This window comes from Camelus ferus, chromosome 5, assembly GCF_009834535.1.
Source record: "Camelus ferus isolate YT-003-E chromosome 5, BCGSAC_Cfer_1.0, whole genome shotgun sequence".
In the NCBI taxonomy this organism is placed as follows: Eukaryota; Metazoa; Chordata; class Mammalia; order Artiodactyla; family Camelidae; genus Camelus; species Camelus ferus.
In genome coordinates, this window is record NC_045700.1 from 89,832,639 (window position 1) to 89,842,309 (window position 9,671).

Here is a 9,671-nt window from a genome sequence, read left to right on the forward strand (position 1 = left end):
TCGTCAGCAGAGCTGTGTGCTCTAGGGGTTCCCCTTATGTGGGCTGTATGGACACTTCTGTTGTAGCAGGGCTGACTACCGTGGGCCTGCTGGTGGGTGGACTGACCCCCAGTGCAGCTGGCTGCCAGGCCCTGCTTCATGCAGAGGGCTACCAGCTGCTGGTGGGCTGGGCCAGGCCCCGGTACAGCTAACTGTGGGGCCTGGGAGATCCCAGGTCTGGTGCTGGCCTGCTGGTGGGTGGAGCCAGGTCCCAGGGCAGCTGGCTAGGGGGCTTAGGGAGGCCCACAGCTAGTGTTGCCCTGCTGGTGGGCAAGGCTGAACCCCCAAGCTGCTGGCTGACTGGACTGGGGGAGTACCAAGAGTGGTGCCAACTGGCTGGGTGGCAGGTAAGTCACCAGGGCTAATAGCCTAGAGGGAGGGCTCCTAAGTGGCCCTTGCCAGCAGCACCATTGTCCTCATGGTAGACTGACCTCCCCTACATAGCCACTGCCAGCATCTATGTCCCTAAGGGGAGCCCAGTTGCCTTTTGCCTCTCTGGGAGGCTCTCCAAGGTCAACAAGGGCCTGTGATCCAGGCTCCTTTCAAACTATGGCCTCTGCTGGGTCTCAGAGGGTGTGAGATTCTGTGTGCAGCCGTTAAGACCAGAGTCCACAGCTTCCCAGCTCCCCTGTACACAAGTGCTGCTGGCCTTCAAAGCCAGACATTCTAAGGGCTCATCTTCCCAATTCAAGATCCCCGGGCTGGGGAGCCTGATGTGGGGCTTGGATGCCTCGTTCCTTGAGGAGAACTTTTTCAATTGTAATTATCCTCCCACTTGTGGGTCAGTCACCTAGCTGGGGGTGTGGGTCTTGACTATACTGTGTCTCTGCCCCTCCTACCCGTCTCTTTGTGGTTCCTTCTTTATGTCTTTAGTTGTGGAAATTTTTCTCCGTTAGTCTTCAGGTCACTCTCGTTGCTGTTTGCTGTGTAAACAGCTGTAACTTTGGCATGCCTGTGGGAGGAGGCGAGCTCAGGCTCTTCTTACTCTACCATCTCCACCCACTTGGCCATTTGCCCCATAATTATAATTTTTAAACCACTAAATATTCTATTAAGTGGGTATACCAGCATTTATTTAACCATTCTTCAATTGTAGATCATTTAGGCAGTTCTTCCTTCTTTGGAGGTTATTGCCTTAAATATACATCCCCAATAGGGGAATCATGATGTCAAAGGTCATTAATGTTTTTATGACCCTTTATACATATTTTTAGATATCCCCTCCTGGAGAAGAGGAAGAGGGGTCAAATCAATCCCCCTTGCCTGGATCAGTGGTTCTCAGAATGTGGTCCAGGCACCCCTGGGGTGGCAGTGGGTCCTGGGACACTTTTAGGAAACCCACAAAGTCAAAACTATTTCCGTGATAATACTAAGACGTTACTAGCTTTTTCCACACACACTTCCTCTCGTGAGTGTGCTGTGGAGTCTTCCAGAGGCTACGTGATGAGTGGTGCCATAACAGACTGAGGCGGAAGCAGACGGGAAAGGCCAGCCATCAGAGAGGTTTGAGAAACTGTAAAAATAATGCCTGTCGCTAGTTTTTTTGTTTTGGAAAATAAAATCATTTTTCATAAAAATGTGTAAATATTTTTAATCTTTCTGTTGTAATTTCTAATATCAAAAATACTGATAGGTATTATCTATTTAAATAAACGCTTTGGAGGAGGCCATTAATAATTTTTTAATAATGTAAAGGGGTCCTGAGGTCTCATAGCTTGAGAACCGTGGGTCTGTACGCGATGTTCAGTGTGCAGGGGTAGCTGAGCGGGGCCAGTCTTGACCACCACCGATAAGTCCCCGGCAAGCTACCTGGGACAACATGCAAAGAAATTCTACATTTTTTTCCTTTTTGGCTCTTCTTCCCCACTTTTATTTCTTCTGCTCTTCCCTTTTCCCTTTTGCCAGCTTTTCTCTTGTTTTTCTCCTTTCCCCTCCCCAAGCCTCAATGCTCATAACAAAAGTTGCACAAATAACAACACCTTCCCTTCTTTGTATGAACTGAAATTTTTTCTTATATCTAAATAGAGACTTAGTGACATTTGAGATCAGCTTTTCGTTATTACTCATCCTATTCAAAAGAGTAGTATGCATATTTTTAAAACACATCTTCACACGTAATCAAAGAACTGAAAATGAAAATGAAGTTTTTTTTCCTATCAAATTGGCAGAGATTTCTTAAATGACAATTCTTAGTGTTGGCTGAAGTCTAGGGAAAAAAGATATCATGTAGTTTCTAGAATGCAATTTGGCAAACTGATCAAGAGTCTTAAAAATAGACTACCCTTTGAGCCAGAGGAATGTAGATGTCTATCAGGTCTACTTTGTGCCACCTGCAAGTTGACGTTGCCAGAGATCCTGAGAATTGAGAGTAAGAAGGAATTTTTTTCCACTTTTGTCTCAGCCCAGAGAAGATTAAACTGGGGAGGAAGGGGGTTACTGGACTTCAGGTAGAAATGACATGGTCAAAGGCAAATCTTCCAGAAGGCAGTAGGCCAGTAGGCTGGCTTTAAAGATGAAGGAAGGGACCTGCAGAGAGTGGGGAGCCTGGAGAAGGCACCACTTGGGTAGCCGGGAGCTGGCAAACCGGGTGACCACTTTAAGTGTTCTCCATGTTGGCATGCTCGCCTGTTATCCTCAAGGCTTTAGTAACATGTGATTAAAAGGAACAGCCTGGGCTTAGCTATGAGATCCAGAAGACAGCTGCAGTCTTACCACCCCCTGAGCTCTAGACGAGATTGGCTCACTTGGACCTCAAGGGGCGGGAGAAGGACAAAGCCCTCCCTGGGATGTCCTATTCCATTGATTGAGGAGATTCAAAGCCCTCCCAAGTTTTCTGCCAGCTCCCAGGGCAAGGCTGGCTGATGTCTCCATGGCATCCTCTGGCCACCATGCTGTCAGCCTCTTCCCAGAGTTCCAACAAGACCCCTGCGCACAGGCAGTCATGAGTGTTCTGCGAATATTTTTAACTGAGGGGCTGCAAGGAGACAAGAGGATTCATGTCACAGAAATACAACCTTCAGCTTATCTACAGCCAAACTGGCCCACAGCAACCCTGTCCCCAGGGAACAGCCTCAGGCTTGCCCCTACTCGGACCCCAGCCTCTTCCTGGCAGGCTCCTCTCACCCTACTGCTTTCCTGACCTTTCTCTCTCTCTCCACTTTACCTCCCACAGAGCACTTGAAGCCTCTGAGTTGTGGCCCAGGTTCATGCCAACTCCTATACCTTTAAGTCTCACCTTCTGCCCTAACAGATCTCAAGATGTTTCCTTGGCTAAGAGGACTTCTGGTGCCAGTTGTTACATTGATATTTTTCATCCTGTTTGAACTGGGCTTTGGGGAATTAGGGTGATGCCTAGGCCCACACTTGGGGTGCAGTGGCTCGGGCAGAATGGGGACCCCAGGGAAGCTAGTTCTGAGGTGGCCAGAGGTGAGGAAAGAGAGATGCTGGCTAAGATGCTGCTGATCAGCAGCAACCAGGGAGGTTTTGTGGGTCCTGGAGCCTTCCTCAGGCCTTCTGGAGCGGGCAGGATAATTGCTCCCCCAATAATGTCCACATACTAATTCCCAGAACCTGTGAATGTTAAGGTACGTGGCAAGGGGAATTAAGGTTACAGATGGAATTAAGGTTGCTAATCAGTTGCCCTAAAAATTGGGAGATTATCTTGGATTATCCAGGTGGGCCCAATGCAATCACAGGAGTCTTCAAAGTAGAAGAAGGAGACAGAAGAGAAAGTCAGAGGGATATGATGGGAGAAGAACTCAACACACTGCTTTGAAGATGAAGGAAGAGGCCATGAGCCAAGGACTGAGAGCAGAGCAACTTCGGGAAGCTGGAAAAGGCAAGGAAATAGGTTCTGTCCTGGAACTTCCAGAAGGAATGCAGGCCTGTCACATCTTAATTTTATTCCAGTGAGACCTGTGCTGGACTTCTAACCTATAGAACTGTGAGATAATAAGTATGTGTTCTTTTAAGTCATTCAATACATAGTCGTTTGTTACAGCAGCCACAGGGAAGTAATACAGCTTCCCAGACACTATCAGGAGAAGAGAACCTGGTAAAAGTCTGCCAGTCTTGGGTCCCTGGGGTTATAATGAGGGACTTAAGAGGCAGGATCAGCCGGGAGCGTAAAGGCTGTAAACATCCAGGATGCATATGTCCAGTGTAGGTCTTGTCAAAGACCACAAGTGTGGAAAGTGTGAATCTGCAATGACCAGAAGAGAGGGCTGGCAGTCCCCCAGGTCTCCTGGAACCACCTGCCCCTGGGGAATTCCCAGGGCGGGTCCTTGGTCTGGGAGATCTGTCAGGTGGGTCTCATGGAGTGCACTCACATTAGCCATGCTCATTCTGAGAACCACAGGTCCCAAGGCTGTGGGCCGCTAACTTCTGATTAATAGAGATAACTGTTGAATCAAGATACCCAGGAAACCAAATCATAATCAGAAGGCTTCTGAGCAAGCTCTGTGACTTGAATGCTTCACGGCCGCAGCTACACAGCCCCACCATCACGTCCATAGCAGCTGCCCCTCGCATCAGGTTGGCTGTGTGCAGTCCTCAGGCTTGGTCTCCCCCACCCTGCAGCCCCATCCCTGACAGAGCTTAGGCAGCACTGCCAACACCTTATCCTTAATAGTCCTTTTTCAGTGTTTCCACAGTGACGTGGCCCAGGAGCCATTCTGTCTCCTCAGGGGGACCCAGCTTAACTCTCTGATGGTCCATTATCTGTTGATTTTAAAACAGCTTTCGGACAACAGTCTTCCCTTCTTTTCACATCATTGGTAGAGGCCTCTTAGTAATTTCTGTGCTCTGACAACGTCTCCCAGTTTGTTCTAGAGACAAAAAATGCTTGGAGGGAGGGGTGCAGCTGTGGCCAGCCTGGACCCTGGAATGGCCCTGGTACCCCTCTGGGAGGTAGGCTTTGTTTTTTCATCTCCATCCCAGCAGGCTCCTCACACCCAGGGCGCCCCTCCAGGCTCCACTTGGAAGCTGCTTCGGCTTGAAGACTAACTGCTCCCTTTCTCCTTTACTCTCAAAATCTGTAAAATTCAGGTACTCTGTAGTTTCTGGGGCTTTTGCTTTTTTTTTTTTTTTTTTTTTTTGGCATCCTTTTCAACTTCCTGACAGACGACAACCATGAGATCTCCCCCATACCCACCTTTCACCACTAAGTAGCTGTCCGACCTCTGGTAAAGTGCTTAGCTCCTCTAAGCCTCATTCTCCCACTCCACAAGTACTTATGGAGCACCAGCTAAATGCCAGTGAATCCTGTTGGGAAAGTTCCTAGAAATATAGCAGGAAGCAAAATAAACAAAAATCCCTGCCCTAAGGAGCTTACATCCTAATGGGAAGGAAACATACTAACATATATAGATAGTCAAGTGGTGACAGGTACCGAGGAGAAAATAAAGCAGTGAAGGGGGGTTGGGAGTGACAGGGACAGGGTGAAATTTGAAATCCAATGACCAGAAAAGACCATCCGGAGGTGAGCAAATCCCTGAGGAAGGCAACTTCATTTCCTTGTTTGTTACATGGGGATGATAAAAAATAGTATTTACCCCAATGAAATGTTGTCCGGATTAAATGAGTTAATACATGCAAAGCACTTAGATTACCGTCTGGCTCATTGTAAGTGCTTTATAAATATTAGCTATTGTTATAAACTTTACTGTAATTAATGCCTTTTTAAGTTTTTCAAGCATCCAATTGAGCGTGTGATGGGAATTCAAAGACAGGCAAATGTGATATGCTTGCCATTCACACTCTCTCAAAAAATCAAAACAGAGACATTGCTAATCCATTACTGTCCTCTTTCTCCCTGAGTCAGGAATCCCTCCTAACACAGTCCTCCGAGCAGTCACATCAGACAAGTGGAACAGGCAGGTGAAAAGAAACCTACGGGCCATCCCTTGATGCAACTGCGTTTTGTAACAAATTCATCTTTTGAAATCCCCTCATCCTTCTTACCGATTACTATATGACAGTAATTTCATTTGTCCCCAAGAGTTGGCATCCTAACTCACTCATCCTTTCTGTGAAATAGTAATCTGCTTCTGCTTTGAGTGGCAAAGAAAAGAATAATTCGCAGTCCACTATTGAGCTTATTTAAGACAATACAAACCACCCCACACTGTAAGTTGTCTAATGATTACCTGTTACTTCTTTAGGGATGACCCAGTAAAAAGATCTTAACTTTTTACATTCTGTGTTTCCCTGATGTGATAACAGATCTGAGTGCTTGTCATGGTCATGTGTGACAATGGCTCCCATGTTCTTAGGAAAGAAAGTGGCTTTCACCCAGACTACTTGTTTTCTCTACGTAACTCTGAAATTCCCGCAACGTAAACACAGGCTCTCTCACTCTACTTTCTCTTTGGCCTGTTCAAGACACTCCCAGCATCTAACTTGAGTAGCACATTAGTAGTATCACTACTCAGGGGCCTATTACACATCAGCTCAACGGGAATTTTCTTAGAACTGTAAAGCAAAACCAAAAACAATTCAAGTGTAGAGAATGAGTACACTTCCCCGTGGTAGACCAGATAGCCATAAAGAAGGCATACAGTAAAATGCAACCAGAAAAGATTGTGTCAATGTATTTAAGCCAGAGCCTCTCTAATTCTCCTTAGAAGGGAGTCCCAATATCTAGGCTAGTGGGGAGCATTACCCCAGCATTCATCTGAAAGCTGGATTTTATCCTCAATTTTTTATTCTTTAAAAGACCAAACTTGCAGAGAAGTTGAAAGACAATTAAATAAACACCCATTTACCCTTTACAAATTATATATATATATATATATACACATACCCACATATCTATGTATATACATGCCTTTTTTGCTGAACCATTTGAAAGAAAGTTGCAAACGTAAGGTTACTGTCACCCTAATTATTTCACCTGCATCTACTTAGAAAAAAGGATACTCTCTTACATAACCACAATACCATCACCACACCCATGAAATTTAACATGGACATGATAATATTATCTAATAAACAGTTCCTATTCAAATTTCTCCAAGTATTTCCAAAATGTTTTTATATCCTTTAAGAAAACTTATTATCCTACATCCAATCAAGTTTCGCACGTTGTATTTGACTATTTAGTATATATTTTTTTCTAGTGCTGTCTCCCCACCAGTTTTGTCTTTCATGACATTGACATTTTTTAAAAGTCTTACGGACTATTCCCCAATCTGTACTTGCCTACTTGCTTCCCATTGATGCAATTCAGATTAACTATTTTTTGGCAAGAATACTACTTAGGTGATGTTGTGTCCTTCCTAATTATTCACATCAGGAAGCACATAATAGTAGCTTGTCCCATTATTTATGAATCTAATTTTGATCCTTTAATTAAGGTGATGTCTGACAGATGTCTTTACTGTAATTAATACATAATCTGTGAAGTGAACCTTTGATACTATGCACATACCCTGTACCCCACACCCCTTCACCCAATGGCTTTAGCATCTGTTGATGATATTGATTGGATCAGTTATTACAGAGGTCTTGGCAAAATGGTGATTATCTAATTCTATCATTCCTTTTTTATTTGTTAACTGGCATTTCTCTGTGAAGACAAGCTGGAATACGGGTTTTAGCTGTCATAAATCACATCTAAAACAGCAGGAAATCTTCCACTGGAAGTAGAATGGTGAGCACGGTGTACCATGTAATCTCCACTTCCATCTCCTCACACTTCTTTCCCTCCAGCTGCTCCACTTACTGAACATTTTGTTCCCAACACTGTGTTAAATGTTTAATGTACACTGGATCATTTAATTACTCTCTACCACCCTATGAGGAAACTGAATCACAGAGAAGCAGCTTACCCAAGGTAAGCGACAGATGTGGGATTTGACCCTAGACACATCAGCTGAAAAGGCTTTGCTCCTGTCCAGCCTCATTCCTAAACCACTGTGTTAGCCCTTTTTGTTTTATATATAACAATCACAGCAATAGTAATACTTCATTTTTGTTGATTTCTAGGGAATTCATCTTTCTTTCCCCTGATTATTAGTACCGTGAAATAAAAGGTCAGAGAAATTGTACCAAAATAATGACTGTAGGATGATAGATCATTTTTATTTTCCTCTTTATACTTGGTTGTATTTCCCAAGTTTTCTATAACAAACATGCTTTGACTTTTTGGACAGATTTCTACTTGTCAGATTCAAAAAGAGTCATTCAAAAAGGATCTGAAGGTTGTTCAGATTCCTAGGGGACATCTGTGCCTAATACCATGAGGCTCACAGGACAGACACATGGGTGCATGCCTGGCCGTATGTGATAGTAAGTGGTCATTCAGCAATATATATGATTCATTCTACACCAAACCAACTGGGGAAAAGAATCCAGTTCAACTAACAATCCACTTTCCCAGAGTCCTAATCACAGACTGGCTTTGTGCAAAACTGCAGACAGCTGTCAAGGGCAGAGAAGACTGAGCCTAGGACCTTAGATTGTTTACAAAGTAACAGCAAGACAAGGAAACACACAAGGAACAATTTTTGAGAAGGACAAGATAAGAATTGCTTTGGTGGCAGAGTGAGAGCAGTGACCATCATCCACCAAGGTCAGATGCAGGAGAGGTAACTTGGGTTATTAAGAAATTTCTAGAAGGGAAGTCAGAATCACAGACCAGAAAGTCATTGCTCTGAGAGATTTTATAAGATTCTGGACCTCTGTAATTTTCCCCTTTTTTTTTTTAATTTTTGTTATTCCATGTCTGTTTTCCTATAGTGTGCAGCAGAGGTGGGGGGGGGGCCTTTAAAAAGGAAAAAAGAAGAATTAGTAGGGAGATTGAATCGTAATACAAAACTATGTACAAGTCTGAATGACAAAAAAACACCATAAGACCCCTCTCACACGTAAAGACTTGGAAGTCGTTACTTCCATCCTCACATGAAAAAAGTTGAATAAACTGAAAAATCAACTTCTTTTCTTAGATTAATTGGAGAATTGAGGTCGCAGGGTAAGCCACCACCCCGAAATGAAACCATCGCCCCAGAGAGACAGGTGAACACAAAGCATCACTACTTACCAGGAGCAGATGCCGTCACCGGAGCCAGCAATGGGCAGGAGCACTTAAATGATTAGATGGATCTCTGGAAGCTGGGTGTGGACCAGCTTGAGAGTTAAAAACTCCTGGGGTTCCAGTCTTAGGGAGGCCCCTCACTTTCCTGGGGTTTACCTCCAGGAGCCCCACTAGGTTCTCACTGTGAAGGTGAAGAGGAAATCCCTGTGCCTTCAGGGAAGGGGAGGAGAAAAGTAACCTTCTAAAATACACTTGGGGCATGTAACCATTTTGAAAACCCAGAGCATTCTGTTCTCCTTAACAAAGGCCCTCCATCAAGGGAAACAGTTTTATCAGCACCTTATCTGCCCTGGCGGAAGGGCAACAAGGCCGCTCCAGCCCCCTCCAGACTTCAGTCCCACGTACAGAAAAGAAGGGAGAAAAAGAGGAAGAAATGCTTCTGAAGGTCAAGCCCAGGATCTGCGGCCCCCTGAGATTCAATCATAAGATCATAGACTGTTCCCCCTCCAATGCCTAACTCCGTTAATTTCCTAGGGCTACTGTAACGAGGTGCCACAAACTGAGTGGCTTAGACAATAGAAATTTACTCTGTCAGTGT

At 44.7% G+C, this 9,671-nt stretch overlaps 1 protein-coding gene across 1 annotated transcript in view; it reads right to left on the bottom strand.

The window, feature by feature from the left end:
* The window catches only part of GPR55 (G protein-coupled receptor 55), a 43,190-nt gene extending 33,910 nt beyond the window's left edge, over positions 1-9,280 (bottom strand). Inside the window, exon 1 of the mRNA XM_032480458.1 lies at positions 9,080-9,280. The gene's annotated coding sequence lies outside the window, so the exon portion shown is untranslated. The remainder of the gene's footprint in view (positions 1-9,079) is intronic.
* Positions 9,281-9,671: the final 391 nt, after the last annotated feature.